Source organism: Corapipo altera, unplaced genomic scaffold (genome assembly GCF_003945725.1).
Source record: "Corapipo altera isolate COAL_440 unplaced genomic scaffold, ASM394572v1 111, whole genome shotgun sequence".
In the NCBI taxonomy this organism is placed as follows: Eukaryota; Metazoa; Chordata; class Aves; order Passeriformes; family Pipridae; genus Corapipo; species Corapipo altera.
Window position 1 is genome coordinate 24,791 of NW_020884973.1, and position 25,950 is coordinate 50,740.

A 25,950-nucleotide genomic window follows, 5' to 3' on the forward strand; every position below is an offset into this window, starting at 1 on the left:
AGAGCTGTGCAAGGCAGCAGCCAACTCACCCCACGCCTCCCAGAGAGACTGGAGATAATGGCAGGTCAGAGCAGGCAGGCTTTGGCCTATACAAGCAAAACCATGTGCGAGAGGGACTTCTTGTCTTCAGCCACCGGAAGAGTGAAGAGAGCGAACTCTCTTATCTGCGCCTTTTTATATGTTGTGTTACGGAAAGGGATGATATGGAATACTTCCTTAAATTCTGACCCTATTGCTAAGGAAGGCCTAAAAAATCCAAGAAACCAACTCACTACAGAAGGCCATCTTTTTCAATTATGCAGCAATACTTTCTTTGCGCTTGACTCAATACCAGGAGCAAAAGTCTGACCTATGGCAACTGCAATAAGCCCCACTCGAATGATAATCAAGTTCTTTTGATCAAGTTGTCTTAGACTCTATAGTGAACTTTGCTGCTCAGGACTTCTGTATGACGTCTTTTTATTTATTTTTTTTTTAAATGACTGTGACTTGGCAAACAACTAATCCTCTGAGCCACAAGTTGTTTGCTACTATTCATGCAGATGAACATCCCTCAGAGAAGCACCCACCCCTTTTGCTTTTATGGTTATTTGTCTCCATCATGGAGCTCAAAGGATAGTCCTAATGCATATTTATTGTTTTATTCTACTAGGTGAGGTGTTTAGGAGGATATATGGTCATCTGGACAATTAACTCCTCCTTTCAGAGGAGTTAATTCAGCAATGAATCTGACATGCAATGTGTCTGTCTTGTGGTTTTTGATCTCCTCTCCAAGAAAGTTGTTCTGTGTATTCACAGTGATTTACATAATTAATAAATAGCTATGAGTAATTTTGTAAAATGACTGGTTAATAGCTGTAGGAACAAGCAGGCCTAATGGCAAAGCCTGGCATTTCTTGCATGCTCACAATTTTGTCTTCAGCCCAGCTAAAATCGGTATTTAGCTAGTTGAAGACTAAGTTCTTATAAAAATGATTTATCTGAGAATGACCAAATAATTAATTTTCTATGCTAAGGTCAATAACCTGAATACAAACTACTTCTTAAAACTTTCCCAAGTACAAGAATCTTGGATTTACATTTAAAAAAGAAATTTGAAATTTCTTTAAGTCTTCACCCCTTTTAAGTATTTTAATATCTTCTATCCACCATTATAGGTTTTGAGAGGCAGATTTCAGGCAAAGTTTTAAAAACAGTTCTCTCTTTAGGTAAATAATTTCATGTGGCTCGACTGCAGAACGTTTGTTAAATATCTTAGAAAGAGAAGAAATATGATGTTTCGGAGGAGTTTCTAGATTATTGTGAATAACAGTGGGTGTTTCCTAAGATGAAATAAACTGGTGAATTGCATTTTAAAATTATAAAACTTAAACAAAATTTTTGCAGCAAATTCATGATCTTTTGGGTTGGTTTAAACATTCCAAATTAGGTGAAAATAGTCACAGAAGCCCAGTGAGGAGCTGTAGAAGAGGATGCAGTAAGCTGTGCTCATGCTGGGCAAGACATTCTTTAATTTATATGCAGGGGTTTTGCTGTTTTGTTTTTAAGAAAGACTTTGTTCCCTAGGTTGAAAGGAAAAACATTCAGGTACATTTAAAGAATACTCTGTTACAAGGCCTTATAAATGCTTACTTTATTAAAGAACAAACTAACTACCACAAACACCCTTTGCCTTTTAAAAAATAAGTGTGGAATAGTTTGGCCTGTGTCTCACATAGTGGTAGTATAAAATGAACTTTAGATTTGCAGCCCTTATTGGCGCTTTCAAGATGAAAATGAGAGGTACCCACCTCGTGGATGTGGAGGAAATCTGAAGAATAGCATACAGAAAAAGCTCTTGTTGAGCAAAACATGTTGTAGGTATTGGATTCCTTTCCTCATGAACTTAACAAGTGCTGCTTTCAGGACCCACAGCTGGCAGAGCCTGAAGTTTAGTCAAATCTCTCTTTGCCCTTGTCATGGTTTGAGATACCCCCAAAATCCAATTCCCTAGCTCCATTCCCCCTCCCACATCTCAACCCAATGTGAGATGGGTTTTTCCAGACAAAACACAACCAGACTCAGAATGGGGGAAAGGGAATATATTACAATGACTGTACAAATAAATACTATAACACATTATACACACGATCACAACTATCTCTACCATGACATATAGTATTTACAATGGATCAGATCTCTTCTCCCCTCCAAATAAAAGTCCAGGCGGGAAAGAAGGACAGATCCCTTCCAGTCTCTCAGGGCAGCAGCTTCTTCAGAGTAGCAGAAAGCAGTCTATCTCTCTCTCTCATGCATGCAGCTTTTGCTGGATCTCTGCCAGCACTCATGAGGGAGGTATCCAAGCTCCCTCGGCCCCGTCGCCAACCAACCGAGGGGTCTTCCGTGGGCTTCGTAACCCCAGACAAGGCCGTTCCACCATGTCATATCACGAGACGCAGGGGGTCTTCGTGACGGTCTGGTATCTCCAGGAGATTCAAGCTCCTTGCAAGGCCTCTGTGCCCTGCCTCAGGCTGCCACCTTGGCAGCAGTGCGAGGGGGGAGCCAAGGTCACCCCCTCTGCATTCCTCTCCGTCCCGGTCCAGCTTCCCAGGACGCTCTGAGCTTCTCAGCTCTTTTCTCTCTCTCTCTCTCTCTGGTGCTGCATGTCTCTGTTGCTCCGTCTTATCTCTTCTGGCTCTCTGCCACTGCTTCTCCGGTCAGTGCCGGCTGCTGCTTCTCCAGCCGCTGCCCAGTTTGGAGAAAACATCTCCCAGCTCACAGCTACAGACACATAGTCCAGCTTAACACTGTTCCAAGTCTCTGTAGCCCCCAACTGGGGCTGGGGGGGGCCCAGAGGCCCTGAGGGGCTCCGGGCCCCTTTCCTCGTGGCTCCTACAACATGGCTACTTCTTCTACTGCCCAAACTACAACTCTTCTCTTCCAGTCTGGTTGTGGTATGTTTACATTTCTGCAGGAGCGCCCATTGGACAGAACTTCAAAACTTCCAGGGGTTTCCACCCCTTAGGGGTTACCACTTTTCTTAGCCGGGGGAAAACAAGGTTCAAACCACTACAGCCCTCTAGCCAGGATACATTAAGCTATATGAAGTGGTGAAGGTGGCCTAAAGTATCTTTGACTGCCTGCCACTTACCGCCATATTCTGATGTACACGCTAAATTCTGTCTTGCTCTAAACAGAAAGGTTTACAGATTTTGCTTCTTACAGAAGAGTGCTGAAGTACCTAAGCGTACCTTTTCCACCTATTACACCTTTTCACCTCTTTCTCCTCCAGTTGTTAAGCTATAATTTAGCCCCATGCTACCCTTTATCAGCTAACCGATAAAAATGAAACTAAAATTTGAGAAATGGAAAAAAAAGTTTCTCTCCTTGCATAGCACAAAAATGACAAGTTCTCAACTTCTTTGTATCAAATGATCCTCTCTGGGCTAAAGCTAAGATGAAACATATTAGTTCTGAAAGCAAATAAAATTAACTAGGCCATAAAAAACTAAAATCTAGCTGTTCTTCCAGGTTGAGCACCCTTTTCATTCCAAAGGTTCCCAATGTACAGTTCAGGTCAAAAGAGTAAGAAAAAAACTATAACAACTTTTTCCAAATATTGTATCCCATCTAAAAGCAGTTATTTTCCAAGGGTCCACTTCTGACACCCTCTTTTAAGGCTTAACATCCCTTGGTTTTAGACAGTCTAGTTTCTCATGTATTTATCACAACTTTACTACAAGGCATTAGCTATATACACTTGAATAAATAAGCACCATATCTGTGTATGGAACTGCTGGAGGGGTCCAGTTATCTTCGTGCATCAAAACAACTATTCGCACCTTAGAGTCTGATGTGCAAGTCACTTGGGAAGCAGAAAATCAGTAGAAAGTGAATTTCTGAAGGAGGTTGTGTGACATTGTTCTCATTAAGACTTCCTATTAATTATTTCTCTAAGCATTTTTAGTTTTAGCTTAATTCTTACACTTTTCTTTATGAAACTGGACTAGAACTTTGAGATACTTTTCTTAGTGTTCTCCGTGAGTTTTCTCGGTTTTGTCTGTATTCTGTAGTCAGTGTTCTTGTCTATTTCCGTCTATAAGGCTGGAGCAGTGCTGTAATGTAGCCCAGATTTTCAACCCCCATCCTACTTTATAAAAAGATATCTCTAAGCAAGTTAAACATGTATTTCATTAGCACACTATGACAAATGTTTATGGTAACCTCTTGGCAACAAATACCTGTGTACAGTATTAGTAAAGCACCAAGTAGTTGACAGTCAGATTGCTCCTGTCATGACAAGGGACCTTGCCTTTAGGACCTAGTGGGAAAGAGAGCTAATGGCAGCCTATGTCTTTCATGCAAAACTTTTTTTTTTCTAAATAAGATAATGCACAGGTCTCCTTTTGTAAAAAAAAGAAAGAAATTGTCAGGAAAATAAGGACTGAAAACTTGTGGTTGGGCATTTTCTAAGCCTTTCTCCCTGCAAACCCTGTTTTGCAAGGGACTCGTATTCTCCACTTATGCACAGCAATGTCCCTTGGTATTCTCACTGGCTTTTGCTTCAAATACTGATAAATGGCTATCAATGGACTACTGATACACTTCTTGATTTGATCATCTGGTATCACAAACGTGTTCCATTTCATAATGTAGCACAATTGTAACACTTATTAGGATGCAAATTGTCCAGGCCTAGCAACGCACTTACTGGTAACCTTTCTGGTTTTCCCTCTTTACAGTGGAACTCCACGTTAACTGGTACAGGTTTCCGAGCCAGCCAAAGTCAAAGTTATATGGACTCTACATGACAGACTATGCTGTAAAGACATTGCTGTATTAGAAAATAAAGAATGAAGTTGCATAAGGGACCAAGGAGGAGGAAGGACTCTGAACTTGAAAAGGCACAGAGGAACCAGGCAAAGAAATACTTTATGCAAGCAGTTGTCATGGTACAACTTTATCAATGTGCATCTTTTCTCTGGTGCGCTGATACGCTAATATCAAACAATGCATTACAGAGATCAAAGAGCTCCTCTGTGTGTTTCTTAACAACAGCAAAATCAGCACAAAAAAAATCCAAATCTGCCCATACCAAATAAAATTATGTGAAGCATCTTTTTGGTAGTATTTTTATTCTTTCAAAGCAGTCTGTTGCTCCATGTTCAGGAGGGGAATGCAGTTTCTATAGGCCAAAAATTAAAGTAAGTTACTTTTACTCTTCCTTCTGAAGCTCTTTGTGAAAAAAATATTTTTTCAGCTTAAATCAACTGCCTTATGTGCATGGAAGCGCAGTAATGCAGACTTTCCCGTTCTGTTTTCTGTGTGGGAATTAAAGTTGGCATTTTTTTCTGATGAGAGCAGAAGCATGGGATGGAATCACAAAAAGCAGTTCCTTTTGGTTTCTTTTCCTGGTTTCAAGTGAATCATCACAACTGGTTATGCTTTTTCTACCTTGTTTGCTGCAGTGTTATGTTACACTAAAAATACTGCATCATATATTGTGCTTGCACAATATAAAAACTTTTCATTTTCAATATCATTGAAATTGTATTGAGACGTTCATTCTGTTAGAATTCTAAAATGGATATTTCAATTTTGAGATATTGAAGGAGGATGCTAGGGAAATTAAAAATTTAGGTGCTAGTGTCTACATTTTAATGGAGAAGACTTTGTCATAACTAAAGAATGGCTTAAATTTACACTCAATTTTGTCTGTGTACAAAATGTTTTGGTTGCTGCCTTCCAGGTAAAACATGAACAATAATTTTATTATTCTCAGTCCTTGTGTTTGAACTGGCAAACTTCATCTCTTAAGTTTAAGCAGCATCTTAAACTTCATATCAACCTATGTATGTTTCCCTTTCCAGTTCATTAGTTCATTAATGAAGCCCTTGCTTCTTATTGAATTTCCAGTAATATAATGTGAGAAAGCCAAGACAGCTGTCTGCTGAAGACATTTCTTTTAATGATTTTTTTATTAGTGCAATTGTGCCCCTGCAGAGAATTTATATGGTGAGAAGGCTTTATAGGAAAACCTATCTCATCCCACTGGGCAGGGTAGATAAAGTGCTTAATTGTAATGAGTATTGATTGGTTTTAATTTGTTCCCTGTATGCAAAGAATCAGCTTTCCCTTACATCTGTTAAGGAAGAGAAAAGTGCATGTCCCACCAACCTTAGACTGCTCTCACTGGAGCTGTGCAGGGTGCAAAAGTACAGCAGGGCTCTAGGGTGGGTGATAAGACAGCTAAGATGTCCTTTTGCTCATGCAGCACTCTCACCGCCGCGGCCCGGGTTCAATTCCCGGTCGGGGAAACTCCCCCAGGCAGATGGAGCTCATCAGCCCTGTAAGGCCATCCATCTAAGAGAAGGTCACTCTAAACAAACCTACGTCCTGAGGACCTCACTACCACTGTCCAAGCTCGCTTGGCCCCGGCAGATGAACCTTAGGATTAAAGGGTGGGCTCAGCTCAGCGCACACTGTGTCTCACCTAAAAAATCCATTGCGCAGGCTCGAAGGGTAATGACCTTTCCCAAATCTTCATTCGCGAAGACTGGCCATACATCAAATCCCTCAGTTTGAGGGAGAGGTTGATTTGGCATGAAAGGAGAACTTGGTGCTCTGATGTGATTCCAGAGTTACAATCCTTTTAGAGATTGGTTTGTGGTTGGGTTTTTTCATTTGTCTGTTTTGTTTTGTTTTGGTTTTTTACTTTTAGTCATGACTACAAGTGTTTTGCATGGAAATTCCTGCTTTGGTCCTGTTCTCTCACCTACCAGATTTAAAGTGAGTTAAAACTTCAGCCAATTTCTCTGATGGTTTCTTCCCAGGAAATGTTTCTTCTTGTTTAAGTTGAGCATAATCTGTATTTGAAGAAAAAGTTCCATAATGGCAGTAATAGAAATAAGGATCACATCGTTATTTTAATATCTATCGTAATTTACTCAGGTTGAGAAGTGAAAGAAGCCTCTCTTTTTTCCCTTCCTTTAAATGTGTGAAATATTTTAATGACTTTATCTATCACAGATGGTGATGCTATGTTTTTTTACACTGCAATTCAGAATTATTTTTATGGATTAATAGTTTTTAAGAAAGTATCACAAATACTGGTGATAAACTGTCCTAGTTACAGGGGCTGGTACCAGTATATCACTATGTGGTTGTAACTGAAACTGTATTCTACACCCTCTATGCCATGTCTGATGGACTGGTAATAAATGCCACGTAATAGCTGCCAAGGGCACACCTGACATATCAGGCTACAAGTTGGGTGATAAAGAAACCCTTAGAGGCAGGGGAATGTTCTTTTGTTTTCACACCAATGACTCAGCTGTGATAACTCCCCTCCAGAAAGGCATTAACACCTTCACACGCAGCCTGAGGGGTCATCTCTGCTAATGGGCCACAATGGGCTAGCATAATGGGCAGCTGCAACACCGGAACCATCAAAGAGTCCAAAAATATCCCATGACTCACAGATTTAAATCACCCATTGTGAAACTACCCGTCTTGGGGGAGGTACTGGGCGTTCCCACCTGAATTTGAGCATATATAAACTTTGGATTTTGGGATTTCTGGTACCACTCATAGGATCCTGAGGAGGATCAGAACTCCAGCAGGACTGCGGCTGCCACTCTCGGCAAGACTGTGATCATTACGTCAATAGGACTGTGACCATCATCTGGACCAACGGGATTTAATTTCCTTTTACTTTGCACCCAGGGGGGCCACATGGTGCTCAGCACAGGGGTTGACAAACACCGTTCTGTTCTTGTCCCAGGGTGCAGTTATACATCTGTCTTTGGGGGTTAAAACCAGTTTTTTCTGTATCATTGTATTTATTGTAATCTTTTTAGTAAATTGTAGCTGACTTGTAATCTCTCTTGAGTTGGGTTCATTTCTCCCACCAGTTTACTTTTAAACTAGCACACAAGCCTTCATGCAAGATTTTGTTTTCAGATTTAAGTCAGCTCAAAAAATGTATTTAACAAATAATAAACCCAAAAAGACCACAAACAGCCAGGCTATTTACATCTGAAGCAGCTTAGCTGTTGAACTAATTCCACTACAGGTGCAGAAGGAATTATATATGAAGAACTTTGCAGATTTCGTGGATTCACATAGTGGTATATAGGTACATTGGCCTAAAATGTGCTGATTGTGGTGTAGGTGTGATCCTCCCCTGAGATCTGCCACTGTGTGTCCACAGGCTTCAGCTGCAGCAGTGCTCCATTTTCAGCTTGAAGTAACTTTTGCATTGGTTTGACCAGATAATACAGCCCTCTGAAACTGCTGCACTGTTGGTTCATGCCTACAGCACTTAACGTGTCTATGGAGACTCTGGAAGAGTAGTGTGCTGGTCTTTGAGACCTCTGGCTCCAGTCACATCCTTGACCAGAGGCATAATTCTGAGCAGATGGAGGGTTCAATCAATAAAAACTTTCAACATCAAACTATGTATGAAAAGTCACTTGCACAGTGTAGTAGTAGAGAATAAAAAGCTTGTTATGCTAATCTTTCCAATGCTGGCCCTCTTGGTCTCTGCAAGGGGTTCATAGGTTCTATTGAAATAGGAAGATTTGAACATCTAATGAAATCAAAACACAAAATGTTAATGACATTTTATGGAATTCATTAAACTTGGTAATAAACTTTGCATGCAACATCCTCTCTCATCCAGAATGAAATGTTCAAAACACAAATGTCTTTAAATACCCTAATATCCTAGGTGGTGCTAATGAAAACCTCTCTGCTGCAGATGCAGTTATGCCTGCTGGGTCACACTGGGAAGCCGGTGCTAATGGCTAAGTTATGTGCAGCACTGTGTGTTGTTAAAGAACCTGCTTGTCTCTTGGCCTGGCAGCCGCAGTGTGTTATTAGTGGGCCTGTTGCCTGGCTTTTCTGGAGCACAATAACAGATGATGGAAGAGAAGTAAACTTCTTTCTCTATATCCCAACCGCTGACCTTCTGTTGCAGCTTAAGGTATTGAGGATCTGTCTTTTCACAGAAAGCAATTTTTTAAAAAAAATCAACTAGTATTTGATGAATTGCAGACTGAATCCCTGAGTGATCAAGGTGAAAGAACTTTTGAGCAGGATGGAGCTGGGCTTGTAGCTCATTGCTGCTCCTGCACTGTCCAGCAAGTGCAAAAAACAGTATGCACTGTTCTATAAAAAAGTGCTGTTGTTTTCCTATTATGCAAATAGCAAACACTGCAAGTTATACAGGCCAAAGAAATTATTTCAATTTACCCCTTGGCATGCTTTGTTCTTTATTTGGTGCTATATGCAATTATTTATATTACTAATAATTTTTAAAAAGGTTACATCCAAATGGTTCTGTATTAAAAAGAAGCTTGAAACAGTGTCAGAATATATGTGCTATACTCTAGTTTGCAGCAGTTCTCTTTCTGCTGAAGTTTACCTTCTATCACAATAACAATATATTTCAACATACACTTAATATTGAGCTGAAGGGCTTTCAAGTTTGCAGTGTGAAAAATATTGATTGTGAACAGTTTGGTTCCTAGGAAGCAATTTAACAACAGCATCAGTGCTGTGAAGAGCACCCAGTAAATATGTCAGGATGGCTTATTACATGCTGCTTTTCATATTAAATTAAGAAATAAACTGTGTAAGATGGGAGATACCACCCAGCAAGAGCTGATTTCAGAAATGAAGGCTAATGGCTGCCTTTGTATTACTGGGCTTTGTAAACATCATTGTATTTATCTAACAGGTAGCATTCTGCATGTGTGCAGCTTTTGGTGAAGGGTGCTGACTAATTGTAAGGAGTTAAAGAGCACAGGTGCCCATCTTAAACACTGTTACGGCTACAGAAGGAACTTGCTGTAAGATAAGCCTCTACAGTGGGAAGTTGAGATAAGCACAGAAGGGAGGAATTTGTGACAGGAAGGCAGTAATTCCAGGCCTGGGAGAGGTTAGGTCTGGTTAGCACATGCTGGTTAATGCAAGTGGACAAATGTTCCCACTGTGTCAAATGGTATGAAAGCAAGCAATTGCTCATACACATATCACCAGTCAAACAAAGATCACCCCAAGTTATGGGACAGACGGCATCTGCGACCACTAACGAACACCGAAGCACCCCCAAACTAATTTCGGAGGCCTTCCACCAGAGGACTGTGCATGATCCATTAGTGTTGCACCAGAACCCATTAACTTTTGCTTCATGGGCTTCCCCCACCTTGGAGGGATTGAGGCATGCGACCATCACTTGGACCAACAGACATCCAAATTGCAACAATGAAGTCTAGTCACTGGATCCACGGGTGGTGATAGCCTTCCTCTCCACTATCTACTCTTATCCTTTCTTTCTCTTTTTTTCTTTTCCTTAGATATTTTCTTAAATGATATCTGTCTTGATACCCTCTCACACACTATCCTTCTGGACAAAACATCCAGCATACAGCTGGATAACCATGTTACATGATGGGTGAGTAACTGGCAAAGTTGTTATAGTGACTGGGGTGACATCAGGCTGGTGACGAGCCGCTAGTGAGGCTCTACAGGGCTCCATGTTCAGCCCAGTTCTCTTCAACATCTTCATAAATGACTTGGGCATAGGACTCAAAGGAACACTAAGTAAGTTTGCCAATGACACTAAATTGGGAGGAGCTGTCGACTCTGGCAAGGGCAGAGAGGCTCTGCAGAGAGACCTCAACAAATCAGAGAGATGGGCAATCACCAACTGTGTGAAGTTTAACAAGGGCAAGTGCCAGATTCTGCACCTGGGATGGGGCAGCCTTGTCTGTGTTGTATAGACTGGGGCATGAGGGGTGTCAACAGTGGGAGTGGAAAGCTTAGACAAAGTTATTAAAAAGTAAAGCCTTGTCGGTGATTTTCAAGGCGCAGAAAGGATTCCCTTGCTTTCTAAACCTCTTCTCAGAGAGGAGTCTAGGTGCAGCTAAACGCAATCTTAGCCTCAGATTATATTAATGATTAAGGAATTATAGAGGTATGATTGAACAACTTTTGTCCTGCAGGTTTTAATTATTGGCAAAATGAGAATATTTATATAAAATGAATAATTTATTTTATACAAATGATCAGACAGATTTTAACCAAAACTATTTACTACACAATATAAACACTAAAAATCTACTAGTAGAGTATAATATAGCATAAAGTAGTACTGCGCACTGTAAAAAAGAAATTATTGAAGCAGTTATATTAAAGCTAGTGAAAAGAAATAATTATTAAGTAGAGGTCTCATGTAACTCACCCATACCAATGTTCATGGGGAGATCTCTTTCTCTCAACCTCAAGGAGTGACCTTGGAGGGCATCCCTAGCCAAGGGAGGAATCTCCGCACATACACCTCAAGAAGGGTTGCGTTAGAAGAACTTGACTGTACGAGAGGGGACTGGACTTTTATAGTATAAAGTGATTGACTGCTAGTCACACATTTACAGGTCAGCTATCAGCTTATCTGTCAAATCAGACTTGAAAAAGCAGGGTGTGTATTCAAGGTCTGATGACCCAGGATGGTTTTAGCACAATTAACACCTGGATAACACCCTGACTCCAACAGTTGATTCTGCATGATAGCTTGCATGATAGCTTGCTTGGATTTTAGGTCTTATCAGAGTGGGTCTATCCTGCCACAGTGGCTGGTGAGCAGCTGCAGGAGACCTGAGGATCCTGGTAGGTGGCCAGTTGGCCATGAGTCAGCAGTGCTCTGGCAGCCAGGAGGACCAGCTGTGTCCTGGGGGGCATCATACCCAGCATCGCCGGCCAGGCAAGGAGGGGATTGTCCTGCTCTACTCTGCGCTGGTGCAGCCCCATCCTGAGTACTGTGTCCAGCTTTGGGCACTGCAATATAAGAAAGATACCAAGCTATTAGAGAGCATCCAGAGGAGGGCCACAAGGATGGTGAAGAGCCTGGAGGCGAAGCCTTACAAGGAGCAGCTGAGGTCACTTGGTTTGTTCAGTCTGGAGGAGAGACCTCATTGTAGTCTTCAACATCCTCCTGAGTGGCAGTGGAGGGGCAGGTACTGATCTCTTCAGTCTCCACCACTGACAGGACTCGAGGAAACAGTATGAAGCTGAGTCAGAGGAGGTTTAGACTGGATATCAGGAAAATGGTTTTGACCCATGGGGTGGTTGAGCACTGGAACAGGCTCCCTGGGGCAGTGGTCACAGCACCAAGCCTGCCAGAGTTTAAGAAGCATTTGGACAATGCTCTTAAGCACATGGTGCTTAAGATTTCCTGTGCAGGGCCAGGAGCTGGACTCAGGGGCAGGTCTTAACACTAATGTCTCAATGAAATCTTTGCTCTAGTGTTGCACAGGGCTTGATTGATTGCCTTTTTCTACTCATTAATTTGATTTAAAATAAATAATGTATTCTGCTAATTTAAGCTAATTGAGTTTTTGGCAATATATGCATACTGGGAAGAAGATTCAGCAGGGCCTTACTTCCTTAGCCTACCTTAGAGTGAGAGGTGAGGTTCTGGGTGAATACAGAAATCCATAGACTTCTGTGGAAAATATGAAAGTGTCTTTTAGTGGCAGTAAGTGTTTAAAGTCCATGCTGAAAGCTAACCTTTCACTTGTGTTAAGTCATTGAATGCCAGTACATCCTTCTATTAAATTAAGATCTAGACTGACCTAAAACTAGCCTCATAGGGAAAATGCTGGTTTTCTGTGAGCCAGGTCCCAGTGCTGAGGTGGACCCAATGTCTCGACCAATGGGAACATTGTGCACCTAGAAAAAAGGGATAGATGCATCTGTCTCCTCAGAAAAAGTTGTTAAATTAACTGTAACAGTAACTCAGCCATCAGAGTCTTCCAGGCATCAGGTTTTTAGGGACAGTTAACTTTTAACCTGTTGACACCCTTGAGAATTTTAAGAACCATTTTTGAAGTGGGGGCGATTCAGCAGCCTGTCCGATAGTTTATGCCCTTATTGACTCCTCTCTTGGGATTTGGTAGGAGTTGACTCTGAGGCCAAGATCTATTGATTCTCAAGTGCATGATATGATCAAGCAATAGCTGTCTGGCAGTGTTTAAGGAATACAGGTTACAGAACGTTAAAGCAGTAGATTGTTCAACAAGTAGCTGTGGTTTCTACAGTAGAGGACCAGTAGGATGTAGTACATGTGAGAGTTTTATGGGATATAAAAATAAAATGTTGTGGTTTGTATTATGGACAAAGAGGTTTATCATAACTTCTCTTCCAAGATATAATGCACATCATCTGTTTGCTTAGAAAAGTAAAATTGGGGTGTTGGGGTTTTTTTATCTTGCGTATTGGCTCTTTGCTGTTATAGTATTGCATATTTTCTTTGTTTCAGTAATCTTTTTCTATAAATGCCTATCAGAAGATATATTACACTAAAAATTTAAACCCACACAACAATATCTTGTTTCAAATGACACTGTGTTGTAACATCCCAGGCTCTTCTCTGGTTTTACGTCAGAAAGATACAAGGCTACAAAACCCACCGGATGGATTTATTAAAAGGGCCATCAGCTCTTTTTATACCTTGAAGCCATGCATGGGAAAAATGCTACAACGTTTTTCATGGAGTCAAAATAACACACTTTGACTGGCAAATCTGGAAAATAAGGGAACTTGGCAAAAGTTTAAAACAAGCATTCAATCAACATAAAGCATTTCACAAATTGAATGCTTAGCAAAATTAAAAAAAATGTAGCAAATTCCAACTCATCCAAGTTTAAATTACCCAAATATCAAGAAAAGAAAATTAGGAGAAGAAGAAGAAGTAAACAGAGAGAGAGAGAGAAAGAGAATCACAGCTACTGCCTTAGATCCAACATAGAACGAGCTGGCAGAAGTCCAAGTATGGTAGGGCTGTGAACCATGTGGAGGCCGTGTGGTGGTGGTTTTATTTTTTCTGGACTCCTGTGGCCACTCATACTGCCAAGTGGGCCTTTCGGTCTGCTAGCCATTCAAGACCTGGGTTAGGGGCTCCAGGAGGTGTCGTGTGGAGCAGTGCTCCTGGTGTGCCAGTGACTGACTGCTGCACCAGTGGCTCTCAAGGAGGCAGGACTGTAGTGGAGGGGGGTGGTGGCAGAGCACATTTCATCTTGGCAGAACCTGATCTGTCCCCTCCCACACACAGAGTTGTTTGGAGCCAGTAATAACTTTAATAACTTTTTTCAGTCCCTCACATGTAGTAATGCAGAAAAGATTAGAAATGGAAGTTGAGATTAAATTTGGAAAATAGTAATGATTAAAGACAGGCATCAAGGTTTGCTTCAGTGAAAAGTGCATTTTAATTGGTTGGATTGATTATTCTTGTCACACATGGAACAGGTATGGTAGTTTGTGAAAAGGTTTTCCCTTTCAAGAGGAGAGAGTTAGGGAAGTGATGCAAGTTAAAAAGTGAAATAATGCTATTCATATGGCAGGAGGCTGCATGGTATGTTTCTGATGTACATGGTTGACTCCTTTTCTTATTAAGTTGTTAGGGGAGAGTTTCACTTGGACTTACTAGTGCTATATCCAAAAGTGAATTGAAGTGAGGTAGGGTTTTTCTTCTTCAAGTGGTAATACGTGGTTAAAAGCTATAAAAATATAAGCTATTTTTTCTTTGAATTCAGTGCAATAGGGTTTTTCTGCGTTCAATTTGAACAGGTTAACTTTTTTTTCTAGTCAGACTTGTCATCCATTATTTCTTTAAGTCTTTCTTTAATGAAGAATAAAAGATTGGAGAGACAAAACTGGAGTAGATTGGGTGTATTTTTTAAGTGTTACACTGTAAATTTCTACTAAGTTCCCCAAAGAGTAGTCATGTGAAATAAAAACTTTTGTCACTGCAATTTTCTTTTGCATATACCCTTTGTTCACTTGTTTTCTTTGCATACAGATGAATGCAATTGTAGATATCTTCCTTTGGAACTTATTGCCTGAATTTCATTCTGAAATGAATTGTGCAGTAGGGAAGTCACTGAAGTGAGAAAATACAGAGAACAGAACAAGAAATGAGAGCAAAATCAAATCCATCAGAAGAGAAAGATAGATTGGAGCAGAAAGAAGAAAATAAGTGCAAAAACTGTATAGCTCCAGTCCTGTCTGTTCAGGGAAGGGAAGACTCCAATTTGTTTCTGCCAAAGCTTCATATAAACAGAACAGAAAAACCCCACTATTTTCCTGATTAAAATGAAGTATTGAAATAAGTGCTATGCTCCTTAATCTCTGATGAAAACTCAACATGAGTTCTGCTTATCTCTTAACCACGTCCATTGTTTTAATGGAACTGAAGAGCAAATTAATATTACTTAAACAAAATGTTTCTTATAGCCCACTTGTAACTGCTGCCAAAGATGTTCTATTTTCATATTATTTGCAGTTGCACGATGAGAAGTTCAGAGTGGCTGAGGAGGTGGATGTGTGAGGATTGTAAACTCTGTAAATATGTTATTGCAGTGAAGGACGCTATTGGCAATAATCAAATCATATCATATGAAAACACTAAACACTCCATTTAGTACTACAGATATAAGGGAGTCACAAGTTTCCATCTTAGTTGCATGTTGCTGGATCTTGAGACTCTTGGGTCAGTCAGCAGTGTAGTCCTGTGTCATCAGATGAAGAGGCTGTTATTAATTTTATTTTTTGTTATGAAACAAAAATTATTGTTAAACATCAGGTTTTGTTGTTTAGGTCTTAAAAAAATTTTATTTTGCCAGAGTGCAGTGTTCAGACCACTTTGATCACTTTGTGCGCTTTTTTTATATTTCTGTTTTGTCTTCATCGAATGTCAGTACTTTACTGATCATAAACTCATCAAGGATAATAAATAGCTCTTTATAATTATACCAGTCAGGCAGTGAACTTCATATTATGGTACAACAGATAATACTAGATGCAAGTAAAGTTTAAAAATTTACTAATTAACTAAATTTTATCATCTTTTTCACAGCTGAATGATTTTAAGATGGACTGAGGGAGGGTGACAGGTGAAGGCATTTGTTAGATGGCAGGGTTCACCATCTGATGGGAAAGAGGGGAGAGGAGAGCAGTAACAGAATGAGAACAAGCGGCTTTGAAAAAGAGATTTCAGCTGGATTGGGAAACTGATATGTAATTTTCTGGGATGCTAATATAAAGAAAGCTGGATGCTGCTGCAAAAGAAAGTGGTCCTGGTTGTATGGTACGATAAGTCTTATAAGAGAGCAATACAGATGAAATAATGGAAGCATGTTGGGATAACAGCAGAAAGGGGAAGGTGTAATTTGAACTGTGTTAACTGGCAAGGGGATTTAAGAGATGGCAATAAAGATTATGAAAATACAGTGTAAATGAGAAAGATAGCAGACAAAGATCATGAGTGCTGAGTGGCTCAAGGGGCTGATTCTTCCTTTAGTCTTCAAAATACAGTTTAAGTGACTTGTTGCTTCACACAATTATTGTCACAAGGAAAGAGAAGCAAAGCTTACTGTCTCTGTAACATGGTGTGGGGAAAAGTGAATGTCTAGGCCAACCAGCCTAACTTCCCTGAACAGAAAGATAATAGAATAAATTAGAGGAAGACAGCCCAATTGTTAGATGTATGAGCCAACTTTGAAATTATTTCCTTTTCGCTGTTCTCTGTCCACCTAAATGACAGTAGACCCCTCCCCAGCTAATCAGCTTTGTTTTGTCAACAATGAAACATGAAAAAAACAACAACAAACCAAGCAAAACCACCCCAATTGTGCTTTCATTAGCAAAATTTCCTAATGGGCATGTTGAAAACAGGGGATGTGGCACTGCTTTATTAGGTTTTGTTTTGAAACTATGGTACCTGACAGTTTCTAATCAAAGTAAGAAAATATGTAATTGAAATAGCTGTTAGAAGTCCATTAAAATTATTTAATTATGCTACCCAGATCTACCACCAGCTGAATCTGATGCTATATTGTTCTGGTTAGGTGTTTGCAGTTGGGGAACTCAGCTTGTTTACAGTTGCTTAAGTAAATTGGCATGAATTGGAATTAGGAGCATGACAGCTCTGTATAACTTTATAGAACGAGCATTAATATTCAATATCATACAAAAATTAGTAGCGTTAAATTAGGGAGGTTAGAGATTGTATGAGCTCTTACAACTAGCTTTTCAAAGTGCTTTTCTCTGATTAGTCTACTAGTGATAATTTTACTCTGATATTTTCTCATCCTTTTCCTAACCTTTCCTTGTCTGCATTTTATCAAGGATTATGTGGAGCATCTGGTGAAGTGTCTGGTGGGTTTATGGTTTTGGTTTCAGGAGGTTTGGTTTTGTTGGAATTTCTTATGTTTGCTTGGGGTGGGGGAGTGTTTTGTTTTGTTTTCTTGTTCAGTGTTTGCTTTTTTTGGTGTTTGTTATGTTGGGTTTTTCCCCCTGAAACTGTGCCACTTGCAGCAAAATAAATCTATTGTTCTGGTTTTGAGCTGTTACTCTGTTGCACGCTTGCTTCAATCCGCTATGTTACGGTCCCCTATGGGTAGGGCTTGGTAAGCCCCACTGTGCTGCAGTGGCTGCCTAGATGGGCACTAGTGTGGCTTGTGCCAGCTGCTAGAAAACACAAAACAGATGTAGACTGCTAAACTTTATTGGTTTTATCTACAGAATTGTTTCTCTCAACTATAGTGAGACAAATGGGAATGGTCTCACGGAATTAATTTTGTGTCTTTTAGTCACTGAGCTCTTGAACTGTGGAAAAAGCATATGTTAATTCTTAGAGATGGAATTTGTATCTTCATTTTTCACAGTCAGAAAAATTCTTAATTTCTGGTCTCGTACTTCTGACTACTGCAATCAGATGTCAGTGTCTGGTTTTGACACAGAATTGAGTTGAGTTGAAAAGATGGGGACAATGGAATTACACTTTGTCTGTTGATTCTTCTTCTTTAATTAATTAAGAATTGTTTTGAATTAATTTCTATCCTCTTAAAAATTTTTCTCATCTTAACAGGCATAAGCATATTGCTGTACAGTGCTGTGATTTGACATCATGAACTGTCATCATTTTGAGTCTTTAAATTTAATTCTTTTTTTATACTAACTTCCTGTAAAGTCTTGATATTTTAAAGCTGTATAAAATACTTGCTCTCAACATCGTTTGAGAGACTTTTAATATCACCGAATGGGTGATTTGCTGCATTTCCATGTAGATAAATTCTGTGCAATCATGAACCTGAAGAATGTTGATTTTCAGAATATAAAATAATGGAACACACATGTTGCTAATGTTGTTCCAAAACAGCTACTGTAGGTTTTTATTTATAACCGGAAAAAAATCCTGCTTTCCAGTGAAGAACCAGCTGGGCATCAGATTTCCTATAATGTTGTTTTCATTGAACTTTTAAAGAGGATACGAGACTACAGAAGCTCCTAATTTATTATTGTTGGAGTTTTCGATTGTTTGTATTTTGTTTGGTTTTGTTTGTTTGTTTTTCTTTTTTTCTTTTTCAGTGTCTGGGGAAGATGAGAGCTTCAGTTATTAGGTGTCCCATGCTGACAACCACATGTTTAAACAATGCAATCTGGATCTGGGATCCTCTTGTGTGTAAGTGTAACAGTTCGTTTGGATACATGTCCGGAATAAAGACAAGTGCCAGAAATATTCAAACACACAAACTATCTTTTATTACAGTGAGGATAATAATAATAGCAATAAACTTAACAAGAGGAATCAAAAAAACTAAAAAAAGGGATACAAAATAACTACCTTATTGGGTGACATTAAAACAAATACTACGAACAGCTTTTAATACAGTATTAACTAGTGAAAAGAGGGAGGGCTAAAGGGATACCAAAAAAAGGAATCTTAACACAATATTATGGATAACTATTAACACAATATTGGTTAGTAAAAAGGGAAATTAAAGGGAAATATTATGAACAACTTATTTATGTAACAATATTCAATAATAAAAAGGGGGAATTAAAGGAACACTAAAAGGATATTAAAAAAAAGAAAAGAAAAAGAAAGGGTTCGTTCTCTCAGTTACTTCCTATCAATAAACTGTGCTTACCCACACAGACAGGCCAGGGCTGTCAGGATCTGCAGCAGCTGGTCGGTGCCCATACTTAGCGGGCGTCCCCGCGGAGCAACACAGTCTCGGTGGTAGGATGAGTATCGCTCAACTCAGCAGTCCAGACACCCCATTTTATCAGTTCCACATTACACTACGTAGGGCCAGTACGCAGTATAAGGTGATGCCTGAGTGGCAACCAAACACTGCCTAATCATTACCTAATGGCAACAGTCTGCACATGCCCTGCTGTAGGGCAAGGGGCGAGTGACCCCTGCCCACATAATCTTCCTCCCATCATCATCTTTCTCACCCCTATATATGACCTCTACCATTGTGTTTCAAGGGTAGATGTATCCATCTTGCAGTATGTAGCAAAACTAAGGAAGAACTCAGCTCTGATAATAGGGGATATCAGGCTGACTTGCTAAAAAGCACAATGGACCTTACAATTAGCCTGTGCCATGAAGTTACATTGTACCATACTCTAGCTGGTTTCACATCCTAATATGATTCCTTTCTCACGCCTCTATGCTCCATTGATCATTCAATTCAAAAGTACCCCCCTTACAGTAAGGTACCCAGCCTGTAGCCTACCACCAGCTGTGACTGTGTCAGTCATCCTGATGGCCTGCTGGATTATTTTACAACATATGACTGGAAATAGCATCATAGGATGGTTCTATGGACTCTTTAGATGTCTATTATGTGACTAGAGATATATAATTTATCTCACCTTGCCTGAAATGTTCCCTTTTTCTTTCCTTTTCCCTGAGAAAGCAAGCCAAAACAACTACCACTAGGAAAATCTAACATGTTCTGCTATACTAAGACAAAGCTTAGAGGTCCTGTGCATAAAGCTCAAACAGGGCACTCTTAAAAGAACTATGTTTATTCAGAAAATGCAGAGGTGCCCCTTGGGTGGCCATTCTGAGGGGAATAAACCAGCTTGTATAAACCAGTTCCTAAGCTTGTGCTAAGCATTTTTTTTCAGGGATGTTCGCAGCGTATTCTGGAAAAGGCTCCTGAGTGCAGTATTGTTACAACTGCCCAGAGCAGAAACTGCCAGGAACCATTACAGGTGGTTGGGCAATGTTGTCTTGTTCTCAGGTCAGCTAATCTGCCTTGACCATAAAGAACCCCAGATTATTTTCTTAGAGGTGTGGGGGTGTACTTGAATTTACTTAGTGTGTTGAGTCTTTGCATTAATGTGTTACTTCTGAAGAGTAAATGATATGTATTTCAAGTTCAGGCAATTTGTTTGATAGTACCATTTTTTTAACACCTTTGAAAGTTCTATTCTTTCGTGCCATTTCATTGCTTTACTGAAAGCAGTCCAGAAGGCAATGAATTATTTCCTGTCCACTTGTGAGGCATGAAGAACCATTTCAGTGGCTATGGAGGGGAATATCCGTAGGTATAAAAGGAACAATGAAGACTTTACAAATTTTATCCATGGAAATATTTTATAAGCTGTTTTAAAGCTTCTATCAATGTATATATTCATGCAGCTTTTTCGATGTGACATTCTGAATGAATTGCTTAAAACATAATTTCTAATACAGTGTTCATTTCTGTTGTCACAGTCTGTCTGACAAATGTGCATTTAGAGAAGGTTTAAAAAACCAAAACCCCCTCAAAACAACCACCCCTTTAAAGGGCTAGTGATTCTTCCATGTCAAGTTCAAGGCAAAAGGTTTGATGTTGGATGTGTAAAAAGAAGAATCTCTGCAATCTCTATGTCACAGTGAATCATTTCAGTTCCCTCATCTTTTGGACTCCAAGTCTCCCTTGGCTATCCAGACATCTAGATTTTGCAGTTGTAACTCCCTGGTTTTCCAGCTGTTGACAGATATGGATAAAGGTTTCACTATTCCAGTCATAGAAAAAACCCAACCGTCTGTTTAAGTAAAGGCAGCAAACATTTCCTCACACAACAGTACCTCTATATAATGAATGTAATATATCCTTTAAGAAAACCCAACACTGCAATAATGGCAAAAACTGTGGTGCCAAAACTCAACAGGCAAGATAGTTTATTTACTCACACTGTTTATCTGTTTCACCCTAGCTGTGTATTCTATAGGCAGCATTTAGGGACAGGCTTCATTTTGGGTTTGCAAGATTCAGCTGTGGTAGTGGGGATTTCCTGCCTACAAATCAGAGGGTAATTCAAGTTTGAGGACTTTCCAAGGAATGGTCACTATTTTCTGTAGACTAGGCCTAAATTCTGGTGCTATGGTTTCAGGCTGCTGAGACTGACAGCCCTGGTGACTTAGGAGTCATGTGATTATCGAAAGTCATCTCCAAAAAGAAGTCAAGATTTTTTTCTTTATTCACTTTACAAATAAGCATGTCCAATGTTTTGAAATATTCCAGCAGAGAGAGAATTATGCAGCAAGCTATAAATTCATAGGTGCATCAAACACTATTCTTGTGCTTAGCCTCTATCTCTGAGCTTTTTTTAGAGACATCTGTGTAATACATTGTACTGTCTCATTAGATTTTAAAGCATGTGAATGAAATTATTTAGAGACTATTCAAAGAGTTTATATAAGAATGTCCTTGACTTTGGTTTGACTAAACAGCCAATATTTGCTTCATTCAAGTCATCTTGTTCTAGGTGTTGTACAAATACTTTATGGAAAAGGTGGGTCCTTAGAAACAACTCTCTCCCCTGCCTCTCATCTGTAATATAAATCATGCTATCTTTTTGCTGAAGTTGAAGTGTTTTCAGATGCTCTCCTTACTTGCTTTAAGTACTGAATACAGAATAACCTATTTAGCATGCTGAGACTTTCTGAAAATCTTCCTGGAATTATAAGAGGTAGAAAGTAGAATCACACAACAGTTTGGGTTAGAAGGGACCTTCAAGATCATCTCATTCTACCCCGCTGCCATGGGCAGGGACACCTTCACTAGCCCAGGTTCCTCTAAGCCCTGTCCAACCTGGCCTTGGACACTTCCAGGGCTGGGACAGCCACACTTTCTCTGGGCAACCTGTGCCAGAGCCTCACCACAATCACAGGGAAGAACTTCTTCCTAATATCCAATCTAACCTTGCCCTATGTCAGTGTGAAACCATTCCCCTTGTCCTGTCACTCCAGGTCCTTATCCAAAGTCATTCTCCAGCTCTCTTGGAGCCCCTTTAGGCACTGGAAGGGCCTCTAAGTTCTCCCCCCTAAGGTCTTCTTTTGTCTTCTCTGGGCTGAACAACTCCAACTCTCCCACAAAGGATAACTACCTCCAGTCAATTCTGATCATAATTTTTCCTGTATTAGAGTATTTTTCAACTTCAAGCCAGGCTGTAAATCTGGAGTTACTCAATTAACCAGAAATGCTGTTTTCTTTCTATCAAAATTGCCAAAAGTAAAAAGCTGAATTACTTTGTGTGGCCTTTGAATAGTGAATAGTCTAGAGACCCTAAATTGGTTATGTTTTTCCTCATTTCCTTATTAAAAAAAAAGAACCAAGCAAAAACCCCAAAAGAAATAAAAGAACTAAACCAAAATTAATGAGCTAATCAAACCCTCCCCCTCACCCCTCTCAAATCCCTTAAACTAAGAACAAAGTCCCAGTTACTCAGTTGGAAGGCATTTTGCTGTCAAGTGCCATGGGTTTATCCAATGAGTGGGGAATCTCTGAGGATCAGACTCTTCTCGATGATACTGCCCTGTTGCTACTTTGAGGACCAGGTAATAAAAATAGCACCAATTAGCAGGATACTGAAACCAAAATTGTCAGAGGCAGTCAGAAGGTACTTGCTATTGTTTAGATACATTAAGAACATAGTGGTGACTCACAGGTGGCTTCTCAGCAAGTCAGTGTCCCATAGGTTCCTCTTCAGTTGCTGTTGTTGCAACCTCATCAACGCTGGAGAAAGATTATGTTATTACAAGCTGATGAAAGCCAAATCTCACTCATCCAGAAAAATAGCTTCCCATTTATGAGGCAAACTTCACTTTACGACCTTCTTCAATTGTTTTTTTTTGGGGGGGGGGGGGGGGGGGGTTAGGGTTTTTTTTTTGGCCTAGGAGGAATGCTAATTCCCTCAATAATTGTGCTGGATCTTTTGTTCTTCCTCTTCCAGCAGGATCACCATATCAGAGCTTATTTGACATTAAGAAGAAAAGCTACTCCTAAGAGTGCCCAGCGCTTGAAAATGAAGCAAGGCAAGGCCTAGAGAGCAAATGTAATATAGCAATACGAAAATCAGACAGTTAATTTAGAAAGCAAGCCCTAAGCAAAAGCACAGAGAACTTGGTCTTAGAAACAGCGGAGGCAATAATTCATTAAGGTATGCAGAACACACTGACACGAAAGAACAGAAGCATAAGTACACAGGAAAACAGAGAGAACTAAAAATGCAAACACACATAATATTAGACATATGGAGGAAAAACAAAAGGAGATAAGGGAAGGAGAATGAGCCGAGGCCCAGGTACTCTTGCCAGATATCAGGAACCTCTGCCAGATGCACTAGGAAATCAACCAGATTAGAGAAGTTCACAAAGTTTATGATGATGATGGAAGAAAGGACAGGAGTTCATGAGGCCGAAGAACAGGAATGACCCCTCAGATTCTCCCCAAACTAAAGACCATGCCCCTAACTCCGCCCAAACTCCACCTGTTATGAATATTAAAAAGGTATGTTGCAATATTATGAATATTCATATTGTATGATGCAATTGCTTGGCAAAAATTGTATAAAAGCCCAGCTGTGAATTGCTGGAACGAAGCAGTTTGTCCAGGGCGATCTTGCTGCTTCCCAGCGCCAAAAATAAACATACCTCCTGCTTAAAGGCTAAAAACTTTGTCTCTGAGCAGTTTCTCCATTTGTGCCTTTTGGGGCATAAAACTGGCATCAAAAAATAGGACTTTTAAGAGTTTCAGGAAAACACTATTGTTCATATAGATATATAAAGGGCCTGTACAACTAAAGTATTCATCAGGGTCTAGAAATCTATCTACATTCTCTCTGTGGTCTCTACATATTCCGATTGACTCAAAGACTATTCCTGTGGTCTAAGCATCCATGCGGGTCAAAGCTATGTGTAGTCAACCAACTTTCAAGTATGAATTTTATTTCCAGCTGCTTGTGCTACTGCTTCCCTTCTGCTGGCAGGAGTTCTAATGCTTTAATATACACCTTGATCATCTACTCTGCTTTGAGAAACTGAGTTGGGTAACTGCAGTGGTCACTGCTTGTATGGCAGCACTTCTCATAGGAAGTGTTTTACTGGATCTCAGAAAAATTATATTTTTCATCAGAGTTATTGTAGACTTGATGGTATAAGCCAATAATATTAAAGAAATCCCTACCAAACAGAAACAAAGGGTATATTGCTTCCTTCTGTGTTGCTGTAAGAAGCATAGAGTGTGTTATTAAAACTTCACTCTCTAGTGAATTATAACTTTTGTAGACGGAAAAAGCATAGAAAAATATTTACAAAAGTTCAAAAGAATGATTAATCAACCTCATGCACTGTAAAACACTTAGTTTTAACATTAGGAGAAAGTGAAAGTGTAAAGGAAAAAGAATATCTGTATTTAACATTAAACTTGTAAAAATGTAGAAAATAACCAACACTGTATACATGATCAAAATATTATTTAAAAACAAGAACAGACTTCTGTGGTGTCTATACATTTTGTTTTCTGCAGTAGAATATTTGGCTTTTTACATTTAAATCCTCTGTTTCTTTTGGGCTAAAAAGGAAGTGATGTTTGGTAAGACTCCAGAACAATGGAGTTTCCCAATTTGTGTGTAGGTTTCCCTCTGCACTGACTGTTTTTACTTGCAACATTTTCTGTCCAAATAGGAAATTTTACTTTTTTAGAGAACAAAATTTTAGTAGGGTTTTTCTTAAGGGGTACTCGCAATGTGTCCACGTTGGAGGGAAGTAAGTAATTTCATGTAACAATTGACTGGCTTTGTTTTTGGAGAAGGTAAATCTGGAGACACAGCTTGCACTCCGAATAAATCTTCATCTGCTATTATCAGGGACAAGTATGAGTAGGGGATGTGAGGGGATGTGGCTTTAGGGGATGGTCTTGGGAAGCCAAGGGCAAGTGGGAAGCAGTTACTCCTGGTCTTCATGCTTCATGCCAAGTTCTGAGCTCTGCTGAATTTTTGCTCTTCAAACAAAAGGCCCTGACTCCTGAGTAAGTGGGGCCACAGGGACTGCCAGCAACATCCCACCTTCATTGATCTCCTGCTGAGTTGGGAGGGGAGCAAGGTGACAGGGCTGCCAATTTGCTGGACTGAGTGTAAAGTACTAATGAGCAACTTCAGCTTTGCAATCTGGAGACTAAACTGCTAAAAAATGAAATTTGGAGTAAAGCTTTGCAAGATCCTATTCATGGCTAGCTTGGTCATTTCCTTTGGTACCAGTACAGTGCATTACCTTCAGCAAGGTATCCTACCTGTTTGCCTACTTTTTAAGCTGTTCTTATACTCCAGTCTCAGCTTTTTATGAACTAACAAAGTAGGATCCCTTCCCCTTCCCATCCCATTTGGTCACCTAAACCACCTGTACCTGTGCCAGCTGAACATTCACTTTTCTGAATGAGAGAAGTTAAAATTGTATATACACAAAACTTCAGACTCATTTCACAAAAGTGTTGTATGAAGATGTAAATACTGTCTTCCCTGTGGACACAGTGCTCCTCCTATATTAATTTCTGAGGTTTAGCTTTTTTTCTTTTTTTTTTTTTTTTCATTTTCTTTTAACAGCCCCTGCTTACATGATCTGAAACACTAGAGTAGGTAATTTTTCCTTTTGTACATTTCTTATAGATAACCATCTATATTTTGAATGGTGAATGAGTGTTCATGAGGATAATAACTGTTATTTTGTACTATCCTGGTCTACTTTTCATTTACTGATCATGATGAAAAGCAAACTCTGACACTGTTCCATTTGTAATGTTAGAAAATGCAAGTAATGGGTTAATATTTCAACCTTTCTCTTTATTA

At 39.7% G+C, this 25,950-nt stretch overlaps 1 protein-coding gene across 2 annotated transcripts in view; it reads left to right on the plus strand.

The window, feature by feature from the left end:
- The window catches only part of KCNIP1 (potassium voltage-gated channel interacting protein 1), a 469,203-nt gene that overhangs the window by 13,266 nt on the left and 429,987 nt on the right, over window positions 1-25,950 (plus strand). The gene's annotated exons all lie outside the window — the stretch shown is intronic.